We start from the raw sequence: 18,356 nt of genomic DNA on the forward strand, positions 1-18,356 counted from the left end.
TGGTGTAGGCTGGCAGCTACAGCTCTGATATGACCCCTAGCCTGGGAACCTGTGTATACCATAGGTGTGTCCCTAAAAAGACAAAAAACAAACAAACAAACAAAAATCACCCCCCAAACCCAAAACAAATGAAAAAATCAAAAAACAAAGTCATTATAATGGGTTTAGTGGTTCCTTTTGTCTTTATTCTTACATTCTTTATGTTACAGATTTTAAAAGGAAACACAATTTTTTTCTTTTAAAATTCTGGAAGTACATGCAGACATGGAAATGGACTAGTGTGTTTGCTGTCCTTCACAAGTGGTTTGGGTATTTGACTCTGCCCTTACGTTACTAACAGTACAAGCAGGTGGAAGGCTATTATTTTTTGCCTTTGGGATACAGAGTTCCTGCCTAAACCTCTCTCTGATGAGAAACCGGAGATTTCTGGGATGACCTGTGGACTGTGCAGAAACACTGGTTTGAGAAGCACTGTTGAAAGAGAACTAGCTACATGGTAATCACTATCATTACTGTATCTCTTCAGTGGAATTTTCTTTTTCCAGCTCTACTTACTGCAACAATCTTTCCTCTGGCACTAGAGAAATTCTGTCCATTTTAAGATCAGAGGAGAACATTTCCTGCTTCGATACAAATCATTGGACAGTTTCCCCTAAAGTCTGATGATTGCCAATAACCTCACATAGGATGGAGGAAAATAGGAAGAAAATAGCTGCAGATCACCATTCACTTAAAAATATAAAACAAAACAGTATTTACAGTTTGCCAGATAGGGTACCAGTGATACAAAGATGAAAATATATACTCAGCCATAAAAAAGAACAAAATAGTGCCATGTGCAGCAACATGGATGAAACTAGAGACTCTCATACCAGGTGAAATAAGTCAGAAAGAGAAAGACAAATAACATGTGACATCACTTATATAGGGAATCTAATATATGGCACAAAGGAACCTTTCCACAGAAAAGAAACTCATGGACTTGGAGAAGAGACTTGTGCTTGTCCAGAGGGAGGAGAAGGGACTGGGATGGACTGGGAATCTGGGGTTAACAGATGCAAACTATTGTATTTGGAGTGGATAAGCAATGAGCAAGCTCCTGTTGTATAGTACTGGGAACTAAATCTAGTCACTTATGATGGAGCATGATGGAGGATAATGTGAAAAAAAGCGTGTATATATGTATGTGTGACTGGGTCACTTGGCTGTACAGTAGAAAATTGACAGAGCACTGTAAACCAGCTTTAATGAAAAAAAATCATTTAAAAAAAGATGAAAACATAACATCCTCGCCCTAAAAGCACTTATCGTTTAAAACAGGCATGCAAATATGATATAATAATGTACCCCCACTGCTATACCTACATAAATATCTTTTGAATTGATTTGAAGCAAACATAGGAAAAATGTTGAAGATGGTAGCAGTAAATGCACATTTCAAAAAACACTGTAAGGGAGTTCCCTCTGTGGCTCAGTGGTTAACGAATCCGACTAGGAGCCACGAGGTTGCAGGTTCAATCCCTGGCCTCGCTCCGTGGGTTAAGGATCTGGCGTTGCCATGAGCTGTGATGTAGGTTGCGATGCGTTTCGGATCTGGCGTGGCTGTGGCTGTGGTGTAGGCCAGTAGGTACAGCTTCAATTCGACCCCTAGCCAGGGAACCTCCATATGCCATGGGAGCGGCCCTAGAAAAGGCAAAAAGACAAAAAAAAAAAAAAACAAACAAACAAACAAAAAAAACCACTGTAGGAATATGAAATGATGTCCACTACATTAAAAAGCCAAGAAAATAGCCCAAATTCTAAAGAACTGTTGAGCTAATGAACCATTGAAGTATTTGCAGCAACATGGGTGAACCTAGAGATTATCAAAGGAAGTCAGAAAGTGAAAGACAAATACCATTTGATATCACTTAGATGTGGGATCTAAAATATGGCACAAATCAACATACCTATGAAACCAAAACTGGCTCACAGACATAGAGAACGGACTTGTGGTTACCAAGGGGGAGAGGAGGGGAGGGGAGGGAAACACTGGGGGTTTGGGTTTCGCAGAAGTAAACTATTATACACAGGTTGGATAAACAACAGGGTCCTACTGTAGAGCACAGGGAACTGTGTTCAATATCCTGTGACGAACCATAATGGAAAAGACTATGACAAAGAATATACATGTAAAATATACATATGTACGTATGACTGAGTTACTCTGCTGTATAGCAGAAATCAATGCATTGTAAATCAACTATTCTTCAATAAGACTTTTTAAAAGATGAAGTAGCCTTTGTAGATTTCTGGGTCTCCCACCTAATTTTTAATTCCATGTACTTAATTGTTTTTCAGTGTCATTAGGACTTTTTCCCTCAACCTGATAATTTTGAGGATGTTATGACATATGTATGAATCAATATATTGCCAAAATGTTGCAAAATCTTTCAAGATATCCCCAAACAGTGCAAATATCCACTTTAACCTACCACTTCACATTTTCTATTCATCCTTTATCTTGATGTCACAGGAAAATAAAGTATTAATGATAATTTATGAAATAATATTGGTGGATAATTTTTTTTTTTTTTTTTGGCCCCACCTGTAGCATGTGGAAGTTCCTAGGCCAGGGATTGAAACAATACCACAGCAGTGACCTGAACCACAGCAGTGACAACGCTGGATCCTTTAACTGCTAGATAACCAGGGAACTCCAGGATTCCTATATGTTAGAACAGTAATACATATTGTATGGCTCTATAAAAACGGCACTGTTAGAATCACATCTTATCCTAAAACAATGTTGCAGGCAACCTTACGATGCTAGGAGAATGGCAGCAGAGCACTTGATCCAGGTGTCTGGTTTAAGAGGAGGGAAAAAGGTGAGGGCAGTGGGCTGAGAGCAAAGAAGAAGTCTGGGCTGGATCCACTGAGAGAGAGAATAGATCAACGGGGGTGACAGATATCTGGTGTTGCTATCAAACACTCACCTGACAACAGCATACAGCTTCCCAGTTTTCTCTCTCTCTCTCTCCTTTTTTTTTTTTTTTTTTTTTTTTTTTTTTTTTTTTGGTCTTTTTGCCCTTTCTAGGACCACTCCTGAGGCACATGGAGATTCCCAGGCCAGGGGTCGAATTGGAGCTGTAGCCGCCGGCCTACGCCACAGCCACAGCAATGCCGCAGCAATGCCACAGAGCCGCGTCTGCGACCTACACCACAGCTCATGGCAACGCCAGATCCCCAACCCACTGAGTGAGGCCAGGGATCAAACCCGCAACCTCATGGTTCCTAATCGGATTTGTTAACCACTGAGCCACGATGGGAACTCCAGGATTTCCAGTTTTCTTTCTTTCTTTCTTCTTCTTTTCCTTCTCCTTCTTCTCCTCCTCCTTCCCAGCCATATTTTTTATAAAGAGAAATCAATGAAGAGATGACACCTCTTTCCTTCTCCCCTAAATGGGCATGGGATATATAGAAGCAGGGAACAAATAGCCAATACACATGTATAAAAAAAAGAAGACACTAAATGGTCAAGGAAATGCAAATTAAAACAAGAGAGTGGTGGAGTGTGGGAAAAAGTCATTCTCACATACCACTTTTAGGAGTGCAAATTGGTGAAATCATTTCTAAGAGATATTCTGGCAACACGAATCTCACATTTTAAGGATACATGCCCTTATCCTAAGGCAATAACTGAATAGGTGTGTAAAATGCATATATGTGATGTTTATGCAGCTTTATTTTTAATAACAGAAAAAAAGGAGGAAAACGTCTTTAAAAAATAGAGGAAGAGTTCCCATCGTGGTTCAGTGGTTAACGAATCTGACTAGCATCCATAAGGACGCAGGTTCGATCCCTGACCTTGCTCTGTGTGTTAAGGATCCAGCATTGCTGAGAGCTGTGGTGTGGGCCAGCAGCTGTGGCTCCGATTAGACCCCTAGCCTGCGAACCTCCATATGCTGCGAGTGTGGCCCTAAAAAAAAAATAGGAGCAATTAAATGAATTATGGCCCATTCAACTGATGCAATACGTAGCTTTTATTTTTTTATTCATTTTTAATTTTAATTTTTATTTATTTTTAATTGTTATTTCTCCAATCCAATTTTTTTTTCTACTGTATAGCATGGTGACCCAGTTATACATACATGTATACATTCTTCTTCCTCACACTCTCATGCTCCATCACAAGTGACTAGACATAGTTCCCAGTGCTACATACACAGCAGGATCTCATTGAACTTGTAGCTTTTAAAATAATGATCTAGGAGTTCCCTAGTGGCCTAGTGGTTAAAAATTTGGCATTGCTACTGCTGTGGCTCGGGTTTGATCCCTGATCCGGGAACTTTTGTTTGCTTCGGGTGGTGGCCAAAAAAATTATCTAAATTTCAGTTGATTAACACAAAAATGTGTTCACAACATAACTGTGAGGAAAGAAGGCAAAAGGCATAAAACGTGTCTCTGTGTGTTGTATGCGTGCACATGTGGTCATGCCTCCTTAAGAAAGTCTGCGAGGACATGTGCCTAAATGAAGATGATCATAGGTTTATCTCCGGGCGACATCTCTCAATAATCTTGACCTCTTCATTGTTTTCCATATTGTAAAACTGTCAGTAACAACCATACATTACCTTTATTTTTTGGTTTTGGACAGCCACTGTAAAGAACTTAAAGAACTCAGTATTTCCTTTTTTTTTTTTTTTTTTTTTTTTTGTCTTTTGCCATTTGTTGGGCCGCTCCCGCGGCATATGGAGGTTCCCAGGCTAGGGGTCCAATCGGAGCTGTAGGTGCCAGCCTACGCCAGAGCCACAGCAACACGGGATCCAAGCCGAGTCTGCGACCTACACCACAGCTCACGGCAACGCCGGATTGTTAACCCACGGAGCAAGGGCAGGGACCGAACCCGCAACCTCATGGTTCCTAGTTGGATTCATTAACCACTGCGCCACAACGGGAACTCCAGTATTACCTTTTTTTTTTTTTTAATGGTTTTTAGGGCCTCACCTATGGCACATCAAAGTTTCCAAGCTAGGGATCAAATTGGAGCTTTGGAACTGCAGTGGCTGGTCTACACCACAGCCACAGCTTTGCTGGATCCGAGCTGCATCTGCGACCTACACCACCTACAAGCTCATGGCAATGCCAGATCCTTAACCCACTGAGTGAGGTCAGGGATCGAACCTGCATCCTCATGGATGCTAGGTGGATTCCTTACTGCTGAGCCACAACAGGAGGTCCAAGTATTAACATGGGTTCATACAGCATACTACATTCATCAGCTTAAATAAGGCCCCTCTCTTGTTTTAATTTCTTTTTTATTTTTACATTTCATTTCTTGGCAGCACCCACAGCATGTGGATGTCCCTGGGCCAGGGATCAAACCCATGCCACAGCTGGAATCCAAGCTACTACGGTGACAACTCCAGATCTTTAAGCTGCTGTGCTGCAAGCGAACTCCCTTAATTTATTTTTTAAATGTTTGATATACATGCATTAGTTTGAAAAGCAGAACAAACAATATAGTTGTACAGAGGAACAATCAAAAACTTTCACTCAAGGTGTTAGATTCTGGCCTCAGCACCGTCCAGCCATGAATTGTAAATTGTTCACTTTGTCACCTGGTTTGAGGGACAGAGATAGGCTTCTTGGTTGGTTAGTCGTTTGTCCTTGGACTGGCCATGAACAGGTATGGAATTAAGCAGAAAAAAAAAAAAATCTCGAATTTTGGCTTAGATGAGTGTATCAGTCTGCTGGGGCTGCTATAACAAAATATCACAAATTGGGTGGCTTTGACACAGAAGCTGTATTGTCTCCCAGTTCTGGAGGCTGGAAGTCCAAAACGGAGGTGTTGGTGAGTTTGGTTCCTTTTGAGGCTGTGAGGGAGAATCTGTTCCAAGCCACTCGCCCAGGTCCTGGCAGACTCAGGTGTTTCTTGGCTTGTAGGTGGCGTTCTTCCTCTGTCTTCACATCATCTTCCCTGCGTGTATGTATCTGTGTTTCAAATTTTACCTTTTTATAGGGACACCAGTCATCCTGGATTCAGGCTTACACCAGTAACCTCATTTTGATTACCTCTGTAAAAACCTGATCTTCAAATAATCTTGGATTATTTTGGTGCAGTGGAAAGAACATAGGCTTTGCAATTATGTATGAGTTTATTTATTTTTATTATTTTTTTGTCTTTTTGCCATTTCTTGGGCCGCTCCCATGGCATATGGAGGTCCCCAGTTAGGGGTCTGATCGGAGCTGTAGCCGCTGGCCTATGCCAGAGCCATAGCAATGCAGGATCTGAGCCTCGTCTGTGACCCACACCCACAGCTCACGGCAACGCCGGATCCCTAACCCACTGAGCAAGGCCAGGGATCAAACCTGCAACCTCATGGTTCCTAGTTGGATTCGTTAACTACTGCGCCATGACGGGAACTCCCCTATGGATGAGTTGAAATCTTGGCTTTGCCACTTACTGGCGGTGTGATCTTAGGAAAGTTATTGAATCATTTAGGACTTGTTTTCACACTGGGATAATGGGGAATGTGATGTTGCCGAGCTGGAGAGATACTCTCTCCAGAATGTGCTGGATGTATGAAGGCTGTCACCATCTGTGATTTGGGGGTATTTGCTTTCGGAGGTTAATTTCTCTTTCTTTTTGTTTTACTCTTTTTTTTTTTTTTGCCCCACAGCATTCGGAAATTCATGGGCCAGGGGTAGACCTCTTGCTCCAGCCGTAACCAGAGCCACAGCAGTGACAGGCCTGATCCTTAATCTGCTGAGCCATGAGGGAACTCCTAGAGGTTATATTTCTATTAATGGATAGATACCTTTGTTATATTATACATCTGTCAGTAGATCTGACAGAGAGATACTCAGGAGAGAACAAGGGTTTAATCACTGAACCTGGTCAAAGCTAAACTGGCATCTGTATCAGAGTCCTTCCTGCCTACATGTGTTCACCTGTTTTGGGCAAGCATAATTTACAGGTGACTTTTTCGGGGAAGCCAATATAAAACCATTTTACAGCATTTTAAGCTGGACACGAAAGTTTATTGGTCAATGGTGTGTAAGGCCGTCACTCCGGGAAGGGTTGTGGTGGTGGTGGTAGTGGCAGAAAGAGTGAAGCCTTCTAGATACGAAGACCAGCAATGCTTTCTATTACTGCTTGGCTCAAGAATCTGCTTTGCCCTCCACTAGAATCTTCTAGATTGACTTGACAAGGGCATATTTCTTGAAACATTATCATGTTCTTTTTAGGTTATCTAGAAGATTAATTACGCAAGTTCCCTTCATGACCAGCAATAAAAAAAATGGACTGGGGGAGAGGGAGGGAGTGGGGTGGGTTGGGGAGCTTGGGGTTAATAGATACAAACTATTGCCTTTGGAATGGATTAGCAATGAGATCCTGCAGTGTAGCACTGGGAACTATGTCCAGTCACTTATGATGGAGCATGATAATGTGAGAAAATAGAATGTGTACATGTATGTGTAACTGGGTCACCATGCTGTACAGTAGAAAAAAATTATATTGGGGGAAATAATTCTTAAAAATAATAAAAATATATATTAAAAAAAACGGACTCAAATTTAACTTGGTGTTAAAGGTTGCAAATGCTTAAGGGTCCTGAGAGAAGTGAAACTGCCTGAACAGGATGGGGGTGGGGAGCAGGGAGAAGAGAAAGAAGCAGGAGGGAGGAGGTGGCAGTGTAAGCTGGGGAGCCGTCAAGATATCAGCCTCTTACCCCAGCAGGGACGCTTTTGGCCACTTCCTCCTGTTTAAGATGATGCAATGTAAATCCAGGTTGTAGTTAATTTAACAGAAAATAAACTGGAAATTAAACCACCACCCTAACTCCCCCCCACCAGAAAACAATCAAGTTGAATGTGGACTTTAATTACATTAGCAGGGCAATTTTGAAAGTCCAAAAAAACTCTTGATAGTCATGGCAGTTTGTGATACCATGAGAATCGGTCTAAGCTATTGGCCTACTTTTTGCCTAATTTATCTAAAGTTTAGTCTGTTTTCTTTCACGGTCTGTGCTAATTTCAATGGATGCCTTAGTAAATCAAGGTTCCAGTAGCCAGAGAAGAGAAACATTTATTGGAAACACTCGTGTCTTTCCTTGAGTCATAGAGGATTGAGCTCAGTATTTACTGTGGGGTTGTTTTTCTTTACTGGTATCTGCTGCTGCTTTACTTGTGAACAGTCCAAGCTTAAGACAAAATTGATACGAACACTATCATAAGATGGCAAAATCAAGCTTAGAAATCAATCAATAAATTAGGGACTTGGTGTAAAATAATATCCATAGTATCCTTTTTGGCAAAGATTAAATGCCATTTTACTAGGAATGGTACAAAATACAATTTTTAGCCAGTGGCTGTCTACTGATTACAAAGTAGCCAGTACAGCATGGCTACTTCCATACCTAGGTTTCAATGCCGAGAGAGAACACCTAGTAATATTCAGCCAGCCAGAGGGGTAGACAGAATAAAGATAAACGAAAGCGAGACTATTAATCAAGAATTGTGGGCGAATTAAAAATCTGGAAACTGAAATGGTGCATGAGAAAGAAAATCAGGGAGTTGGACAACGATACGGTATAGCCTAAGACGATTAATTTTAGGGGCATTCCGATGGAGAAGGAAGACTGCCTGAAAGGTGGGGAGGGGTTTGAAATCGGTGGGAAAGCCCGGCTGAGCATGCACAGCCTAAAAAAGTTTGTATGATGGCTCCGTCCATGATTTCTGAACGCTGGCACTGGCCGCAGCAAAAAGCCGAGTGACATGATTTAATCAAGGTGTCAGCCGCAGGGGCATCCCGGATTCGGGCGAAGCGTCCGGAATTCCTGAGATGTCTGAAACGCGGAGGCGGCCTCTTCCCCACCCCCCACCGCGGCCTCCGTGGGCATTTTCCGGCGAGGGGGGCACGCGGGGCCTTCCAAGAACAGTTTAAACGCGCGGACGTGCGCTGCCGGCGCGGTCCCCGGGGATGCAGGTGAGAGTCCCCAGCGCGGGCGCACCGGAGTGGGCTTCCTGGGTCCCCGCGCGGCCGCAGAGCCCGGCCCCCTCCCCCCGGCGCGGGCGGGGCTGCGGGCGCACGACGCGGAAGCGCGGGGCTCCGGGGGCGGCGGCGCGGAGGCCGCGCGCGCTCTCCGGGCCGCAGTCGGCGCGGGCGGCGCGGGCGCGGCGGGCGCGGGGCGGGGCGCGGCCGGGAGGCCCTGGGCGCTGGAGCACAGGCCGGCCGCCGCCTCGCCCCCCTTCCTCCGCCCTCTCCCTCCCTCGGCCCGGCCGTCCCCCTCCTCTCCCCTCCCCCGAGCGAATCACGCGCCCTCCTCTGACACTCGTAGCGGGCCTGAGCTCCGAATTTATCCTTCACGTGACCTGAGGGGGTTGGGTGGTTGGTTGGGGACGGAGGGGGAGAGGGAAAGGAGGGAACGGAATCTGCCGTTGCCCGAGCAACAGGCCCCGCCCGCCGGCTTGGGGCCGGGGGGCGGGAGGAGGACGTCAGCACGTCAGCCGGGGTTTTGCGTTTTGATTGACAGTTGCTATAGCGACCGGGTCGGTCCGTCGCCATTTTGTTGGTTGGTTTTTTTTTAAACCCTTTCGCTTCCCGCCCGAATAATAATAAAAAGCCCCATTGGAGTGAGGCGGGGGTGGCGGCGGCAAGAGCGGCGGGGGGATCCGGGGAGACTGCTGCCGTCGCTGCTGCTGATCGCGGCCCAGGTCGGGCTCAGGGAGCGGACACCCCGAGCGGGGGGTGCGGGCGCCGCCGCCGCCGCCGCTTCTGCTGCTGCTGTTCCTGCTGCTGCTGTTGGTGCCGCTGCCGCCGCCGGCGAGCGGGCGGGACCGGTGTGAGTGTGAGAGTGTGTGTGTGAGTGAGCGTGTGCGAGTGTGCGTGCGTGTGTGTGTGTGTGAGTGTGTGTGAGTGTCTGTCTGTCTGTGCGGGCGGTTCTGGCTCTCCTGGCGGAGGAGCCGCCGCCGCCGCCGCCGCCGCCGCTCGGGCCCCGGCGCTTCTCGCTGCGCAGGTTTGGAGCGCGCGCCATTTTGTGAGATTTACAAAATCCTCCTCGGGAAGAAGCCGCCGGGAGCAGCCGCGACTCGGCGCCCGGCCTCGCCGCCGCCGCCCTCCGCGCCGGGCCGGGCCGCGCGGCCCCGCCGCCGGGAGTCGGGGTCCGGGGACTGCGGTATTTGCCGGGGAGGGGGCTGTCGCCTCCCCGGCCCCGGGCGCCGCTGGAACCGCGAGCCGGAGAGAGACTGAGAAGGCTGCGGCTCGGCCGCGGAGCCGGGAGCGCCGGGGGCGGAGAGAGGCGGCCGGGGCGGCGCTGGCTGCGGAGGCCCCGGCGGGAGCGCAGCGGCGGGAGCCCAAGGCTGAGACTCACCGGAGGAAGCGGCGCGAGCGCCCCGCCATCGTCCCGGTGAGTGTCCGGCCTGGCCGCGGCCCCGCCCGGCCCTGCCCGGCGCCCGGCTCCCCCCGCGGCCTGCAGCCGGGCCCGCGCCGAGGCCGGCCGGGCGGAGGGAGGGACCTGCCATTTTAGGAGGAGGCGCCGCGGCCCGGGGCTGGCCGCCGGGGGAGGGAGCCCGACGGGCCCGGTCCCGGAGGAGAGGCGGGTGCGAGCGGAGGGAAAGTTGCCGAGGGTGGGAGCCGAGGCCGCGGCCTCCCGGGAGCCGGGGCCTGGGGGCCGGAGAAAGCGCCAGACCTTCACTGGTCGCCCGAGCGAAGGGGAGGAGGTTGTCTTCCTCCTCCTCCTCCTCTTCCTCCTCATCCTCTTCCCCCAGCTCCTCCCTCGTCCCTCCTCTCGGTCCCCACCAGTGTGGGAACGGCCGGGGTTCTCCGCAAGGACAATGCACGGGTTAAGAAAATGGGGCTGGCTGCTGGGCGAGGCGTCGGGGAAGGTCGGGCGCCCGGTCCCCGCGCGGCCCTTGGGGCGTGGGCTGGAGCCAGGGCCCTCGGCGTGCTCCGAAGTTGTGCCGTGAGTGCGAGGGAGCCCGGCCCCTGGACGTGGAGGAATGACCTGCTTAGCGGGCGGAGGAGTTGGTGGCTGAGGATGCGTAAATTGGGACGGATACCTGCATACTGCCACAAAACTTCGCAAGTCTGTTAATAGGCACAAACCCACTCCCGCTTAGACCCACCGGAGCTGCTGAACAGCTCAGCGCTCAGCCGAAGGCCCCTGCCGGGTCTGAAGTAGCTAAAAATGGCAGAATTAGTGAGTGACTCTGACTCCTTCCCTGTGCCTGCCGTCCAACCCTAGATGATAGGGCTGGATCTTGTAATCGAGGTGCAGTCCTTGAATGCCAGCACCACTCCGCCCAGGTTGTCCGAAAATCCACCTTATAGCATTGTTTTCACATTGATTTAAAGATGAGGAGGAAGCGTGCGAGGCGCTCTTCTTCAGGGCTTTACGCGTATTAACTCGCTTATCCTCCCGGTAGGAACTGTTACCCATTTCACAGATGAGGAAACTGAGCGGTGAGTCATCCAAGGTCATACAGCTGAGACTCCGGGAGCCAGGAGTCTGCTGCCAGCCTGGACTCTTAATCACTAGGTTATAACTCATTATTATAAATACTGGCAAATTTTGGAGCGATTTGTGTTTAATGATTCAGGGTTCTAACCTGGAGCCGTGTCCAGGTATAGTGTTGGCGTGGAATTAACTTTGTGGTTTGCTTAGGTGGAAAGGAAAGATTTGAGGCGAGGCCCCCTTAATGACACTAACTTGTCAGTCTTCTTCCTCCCCCCGGAAAATTATGTAGACAGTTTTTGAATGGAAGGAATTAAAAAATATTCTTCAGTGCGATTTGTTCTTAATTTTAATTTTAGGCATTTAAAAACGCTTACTTTTAATAACAGGCATTTGATGAGTCATTAGAAAGTTTTGTGTAAAGTTATTTTTTTAATCTTTGAATACTTATATTTTCTCTGTGATTCTTCAGACTTTACATGCACAAAGTGTTTACGAATACATACATGTAATACTTTGATTTGGGGGGCATTTTATAATTCAGTGGAATTACCTTTAGTTTTTCTGTAAATTTCTCATATCTTGATTAGTTCCTTTATAAGACTATTACTTCAGATTATAAACGTGAGACTAGAATTAAAATTTCCTGTGCCAAGATTTGAACTGCAAGGAGATAGTTTCAGAGAAACAGCAGTCAAGAAAAAAGTTTACTTGGTTATATCAAGATTTTTAGTATACAGTGACTTACACTTAAAGTAGCCCAGTGCTTTTGGAGGATCTGCCTTGGAATAGCTGTGGTGTTTATGGTGGCTGTCCAGATTCACTTAGACTTCAGACCTTGCCCCAAAGTTGAGCGCTCCTGTCAATGTCCACGAAGTCGTGTTGTAAAACTGAGTGCAAGACGTTCCTGAGAGGCATAAACTCGGAAATTAATTCTCCTAGGAGGAAGGGTTACCCCTGTGTTTGTAAGGTGAAGGCCTACTCCTAAAAGAGATTTTGGCTTTGAATAGACTTGAGTGAGTTGGTGGTCATTATTGGTAGGGTGGGAGGTGAGCTCGGTAATCTAGTGAGATCTATATGGAATTTAGGCTTAAGATATTTTCTTAAATTTCTTTTAGAACCTTTGGTGGGGCTTATTGGAAACTTAACATACAAAATTACTGTGTCCTGGGAATTCAAAAATTGAGTTAGTGCAGTCTGTAAGGGCACTGACATTCAAAAGAAATGAAAATATTCCACTCTAATGCAGTGTCTTGTTTGGGAAGGTAGATAGGAAAAAGAAAAAAAAAAACCAACCCTGGGTTAGAATATTTTTCCCCTTCTGGAATATTGTCTGATGTCTGCCCTTTAGTTTTATTTATGGAGAGTTTTTGTGTTTATGACTTAAAGATGTGGGGGGTGGGGAATACTACAACTGGTATTTAAAGAATTTACATAGGTTTTTATAGTGGTAGGAATATTGGGAAAAGCAGAGTTAGAGATAACTTGTTATAACACATGATTAGAGTAACCTTTGGCCTACATTTTGTTTTGAAACTCTACAAAGAAAGAAGATGCTAATTTGTATTGAATCTTGGGTACTACTTGAAAACATTAAAAAAAAAATAAGAGCTAGCTTAGAAATTTAGAATGCACAGGGATGTTTTCACATGTATGTTTATGGTTGGGCCACTGTCTAGTCATGAGAAGAAAATTTGGGTAGAAGTCACTTTATTCTGAGTAAGAAGGAAGTTGATTGCCTTATATATCACCTTAAACATAAGCTTAATAGGAGAGGGAGCTTCATTTTGTGACCTTTTTGGCATTTGTGATAAGGTATGTGTCACATTTTCTTTGCCTTAGCATTCACTTTTCAAAGAACGTTCACGTTTCTTCCACCCCCACCCCCAGCCCTTTCTCTTTTATCCCCCAGAGAAAGAAGTTTAAACTATCTGAACCCAGCAAAACCTCAAAACTTCCAGAGTCTTCATGAAGAACTTGATTTCTCTTCCCAGATTTTATTAGTCTTAGAATTTTGTTGTCGTCCTCATCAGTAGTTTTAACTGTGAGCTAAGAATCACGACTTTCTGTTGGGTTTTTTGGTGTTTACCTCCAGATACTTGTGCATATTTTCTATTTTAGAAGGAGAGGTACTACTTGAAACTATCAAATGTGGTCACCTGAAACTTGATACCAGCACACTTTGTCCTGTGAAGTGAAATGAGTGACTTTATACTTTTGTGTGAGCACATTATGAACACACAGTGGTTATGCCTTTCACAAGGCTTCTAACCATGTTTTATTTTGACCATTGGGCAATGTTTTGATGGCTAGAGAAATTATAGTAGTTCATAACCCAAGGGTTGCACAATTGTGGGTTAAAATCTTTAGGGGGTTAGCATTTGTGTTTAAAATCATCAGATTATTTTAAATTATCTAAAATGTCTCCTCGGTTGCCCCTCAATAAAGAAATCATTTGAATCTTGCCTTAGGTCAATGCTTTATGTAAAGCTAGAGCCAAAAGTTTACCGTTGGTTATGTGAAAGTGCAATGTTGACTTCACGTGACTTAGGTAATTAATTTAAGATTCATATTAGGTAATTAGAGACAAGTCTTGTTCCCTAACCTAGTGGCTACAGGCAGTCTTAGTTTCATTTTTTAGTGTATGAAAACATGACTTGGAAATACGCGTTGTATAAACCAGCTACATTTTTTTTTTTTTTTTTTTAATAAATGATGCTTTTGCTTTGAAATCCTACTTCCAGAGTTGTGTAGCAAGTTAAAATTCTTAATGGGAGGTGACAACTTAGAGTACACTTGAATATCTAAAATAATGTGGTTCCTTGCAGTCATACTTTTTACTAATACAGAACCATTTTGGCTTCTTAGCAGTTGATTATTCTTGCAGAGCTATGCATCTTCTTTTCTAGAAGGTGATTTTTAAAAGTTTGTAATAATGGTAAAGTTTTGTTTGTTTTAATTTTTGTTTGAGGAACATGTGCCAGTATCTAATATATAGTGCATAGTAGTTTAAAGTGTTTCTTTTTTTCTTGACGAATTGTTTTTTAGTTTTTATCTCCCCATAATCGAATTGCTTGTTTAAATTGACTTTGTGGACAGGGGCTTAGTGAACTGACTTAACATGGCATGAATCTGGCTTCAGCATCACCTTTATTTTTAAGTACATCCCTGTTAATTAAATAATTCCCCTAATTTTTCTAAGTATGTAAAATTTCCACTGACAAGAATTGATTTTTTTTTTTTTTTAATTTTATGGATGTTGTGGTTAAGGTTGGCATCTTAGCACATGCATTTGGGTAAGAAGATGCCCACATTGTGACATCTGTCCAAAGTCTGCTTGATATCTACTTAGAGATAGCGGTAGAGGGAGCATGGTAACTCTGGAGAGAGTATTGGCCTGTGAGATGGTACCTGGCAGGGTCTCCAGCATCAGGCACGTCTGGAATCTCAACAGGTCCTGCCACTCACTGGCAGTATGAACTTTAGGCACAGTGATTTTGCTAATCTTCAGTTTCTTCATGGTAAAATGGGGTTGATGGTACTTACCACAGGGTTCTTATGAAGACTGAGGTTACACACATAAAATTTCTTAATAGCCTTCTCCCTTCTCCCACCTTTTCTCTTCCTGGTACTTATCCTATGGTTTCAGCATGAATTCTCCTTCTTGAGAGAGGCCTTCCCGCAATCCCCAGTCTAAGTGAGACTCCTTGGCCATGCTTCTTAGAGGACTCTGGTTTTTTCCCCACAGCCCTTACTGTAAGTAGCTGTACAACTATTCATTCACACGTATTCATTCATAGGTACATTTACTCATTTACTGTCTCTCTCTCCGTTAGATTGTAAGGTCCCCTCTGGATAGGAATAATTCTGTAACTCCAGGGTCTGGCACATAGCAGGGGTAGATAAATGTGTCTGTACACAGAATGATGGAGGAACCTGTACGCCGAATCCTGCCTGAGCACCTCTCCTTAGTTGTGCAATCTTGGGCAGAGTAGCTTTTCTGAGCTTTAACGCCCTGTATAACAAACATGTGCAGCACCAGCTGGCCCTGCCCAGGGTTTCCAGAATGTGAAATGAGATACTGTAATGAGGTGCTTTGCAAAAGTGTAAAATGCCACAATAAATATAAGTTGGTACAGTAGCAATAATTTCAGTAGTGGGGTTACCAAGAATTTGTAATAAGAGTTTCAGCTTTACTAAGTTGGTATGTAGCTATTATGTAATATTTATTAGTAACTTCAACTTTCTGTGTGTGTGAGTTAGAACCCAAGATTGGGCCTATGTTCTGACTGAGTAGAGTGGCTTAAACAAGTTTATTTTTCTCCCCTATAAATCATCTCTAAGTTATAGGGGACCTTGGCTCCTGCTGTACTCTGTCTTGGTGCTTTCCTATGCTTGAGAAGACACCATTTCCTATGTGGTGCAAGGCACCACGTTCACGGTCCAGGAACAGGATGTGGGGAGAGAACATCCCCTCTTTAAAGACGAACCTGGAAGATGTGTACATGATTTTTGTTCATCCCTGTTGGTCAGAACTCAGGTGGCCACGTGTAGCTGCAGAAGAGGCTGGATATATGGTCTGTGGCAGGGGGCTTGTTGGGTCTGAAAATCGGTTTCTCCTGAAGAAGAGGAGAATGGGGATTATGAAACATTGCTTGTCTCACTTTCAGGTGTTTTGGAAGAAACTTGAAGAAATGAACTTTGAAAAGACAACTTATTATAGTAGTTAATAAGTTCATATTCCATATTTGCTTATGAATCTTTTGAACTATGGTGTGCAAATTTGAATAGACCATTAGTAATTGGTATATGTAACACACATATATATAGTCAGATTTGAGAAATAGCTAAACTTCCTAGTAGTAAAGGATTTTGGGTCTAACAGTACATAATTTTACTGCTGGTATTTTCTGGTAGAAACATGATTCTTGATTGCTGTGACTATTATATGTAAACTGTATTTGAAATCTAAATTTTTGAATTTAGTTTTAGTAGTCCCCTTGACTATATCGTATGGATTTGTGCTCAGATCCTCAGTAAACAATACTAGGATAAGACTTGTATCTTATCAGGCTATTAGTGAATGTGTGAATCACTGAAGTTGTAAGGAGGAGTATATCAGTGATACTTAAACATTTATTGTCCGGTGTCTTCCTCTTTATTTCTGTGGGTTTGACAAAAGAGGAAGGTCTAGGATTCCTTTGAACTAGATTATAATTCGGTCAGGTAGAGACCTGAGGAACTAATGGTTCTCAAAGTCTTTGAGAGAACTTGTCAAAGTTGTGGGGTTCCCAGACTCAGATACTTCTCTTTCTGTAGGTTTGGGGCGACGCTCTGGACTCTGCTTTCTTAATTAGGACTCCAGCTAATCCAGATGCAGTAGAAACATTGTGAGAGACATTGACATAGTTCTTTCCTCATTTTATTATTATTATTATTTTATTTTTATTTATTTATTTTTTGGCCATGCCTTCAGCATACAGAAGTTCCTGGGTCAGGGATTGAACCCGAGCCACTCCAGAGACTTGAGCTACAGTGGTGACAGTGCTGGATCCTTAAACCTGCTAGGTCACCAGGGAACTCCTCATCTCATTTTAGAGGAGGAAATGAATGCAGAGAAACTAAATGAATAACCAGTGCCTCAGAATAAACAGGTCTGAGGGAGTAGAATTTGTTTTCCTGACTCCTGGTTCTTTGTTTTTTTCTATAAAAGAAGGGGCAGAAGACTAAGTACCAACTGGTGGTGAATGGTTGGCTCAATTAAGTGTGCTCTTAGTCCCTTAGGAAAAGAGACTGAGTTGGTCAAGTAAATATTTAAAGGTGAGAAGTTGCGGATTTAAATCAGGTACTGTTAGTGTCAGCCCTGTAGTGGGTAGGGAGTGTATCTCCAGTATGAGGGGAGGTGACAGATAGGTGTCGAGTTGGCAGGATTAAAAGGAGCAAAGGTAGTAGGTCTTCAAGTTATTACTTTCTTTTTCATCTGTTTTGCTTACAGTTCTCACTGTTGAATTCTTTCCTTTAGATTAAGTAAGAGCTGGATTCCCTAGCTTTTTTTTTCTTTTTTCTTTTTTCTGTCCTTTTTTTTTTGCAATTTCTTGGGCCGCTCCTGTGGCATATGGAGGTTCCCAGGCTAGGAGTCGAATCAGAGCTGTACCTGCCGGCCTACACCACAGCCACAGCAACGCGGGATCCTAGCTGTGTCTGTGACCTACACCACAGCTCACCGCAATACCGGATCCTTAACCCACTGAGCAAGGCCAGGGATCAAATCCACAACCTCATGGTTCCTAGTTGGATTCGCTAACCCCTGAGCCACGACGGGAACTCCTGGATTCCATAGCTTAAAGTGGAAATATTCCCAGAGGAATATCCTTTATCTGTTATCAGGTTAACACTTTATTTTTATCAATTAGTTGGCTCTCATTTTAGACATTAGAGATTAGCACCTGCACTAAGAAGAGAGCTTTTTGGGATGGGGAGGGAAGTGTAGGGCACACGCCCTTGCCAGGGAAAATGAAGGGCATGTTTGTGAAATGTCTGCTTGTAGCGCAGTCCTGGAAGGATCCGTGGGGGCTTCTCTTGTGCCTGGAGGTTAGTAGCATTGAACTGGTGCTTACTGGCCTCCTCTCACTAAAAGGGAGTCGGTGATGGGACTATGGATAATTTTGCTGCGGACCCATTGGGCTTGATTGAAATAATTGTTGGAGTAGGAGTACCCTCTTTTTCTTAGTGTCTTGTGTGTTTAGGGCTCCTATTTGAGCAATCTTTTTTTTTTTTTTTTTTTTTTTTTGTCTTTTTGCCTTTTTCTGGGGCTGCTCCTGTGGCATATGGAGGCTCCCAGGCTAGGGGTCCAATCAGAGCTGTAGCTGCCGGCCTACACCACAGCCACAGCCAGGCCAGATCCAAGCTGCGTCTGCG

At 44.8% G+C, this 18,356-nt stretch overlaps 1 protein-coding gene across 6 annotated transcripts in view; it reads left to right on the plus strand.

Annotated features, from left to right (window-relative positions):
- DYRK1A (dual specificity tyrosine phosphorylation regulated kinase 1A) overlaps positions 8,560 to 18,356 on the plus strand; it is a 151,441-nt gene continuing 141,644 nt past the window's right edge. For 2 of the 6 annotated variants that reach the window (XM_005670335.2, XM_005670336.2), the window contains exon 1: positions 10,274 to 10,391. The gene's annotated coding sequence lies outside the window, so the exon portion shown is untranslated. Of the gene's footprint in view, positions 8,972 to 10,272; positions 10,392 to 10,657; positions 10,947 to 18,356 lie in introns of those variants that run through there. The other 4 variants (XM_005670334.3, XM_003132770.5, XM_013982585.2 and 1 more) reach the window with 4 other exon arrangements.

This window comes from Sus scrofa, chromosome 13 (assembly GCF_000003025.6).
Source record: "Sus scrofa isolate TJ Tabasco breed Duroc chromosome 13, Sscrofa11.1, whole genome shotgun sequence".
Classification (NCBI taxonomy): Eukaryota; Metazoa; Chordata; class Mammalia; order Artiodactyla; family Suidae; genus Sus; species Sus scrofa.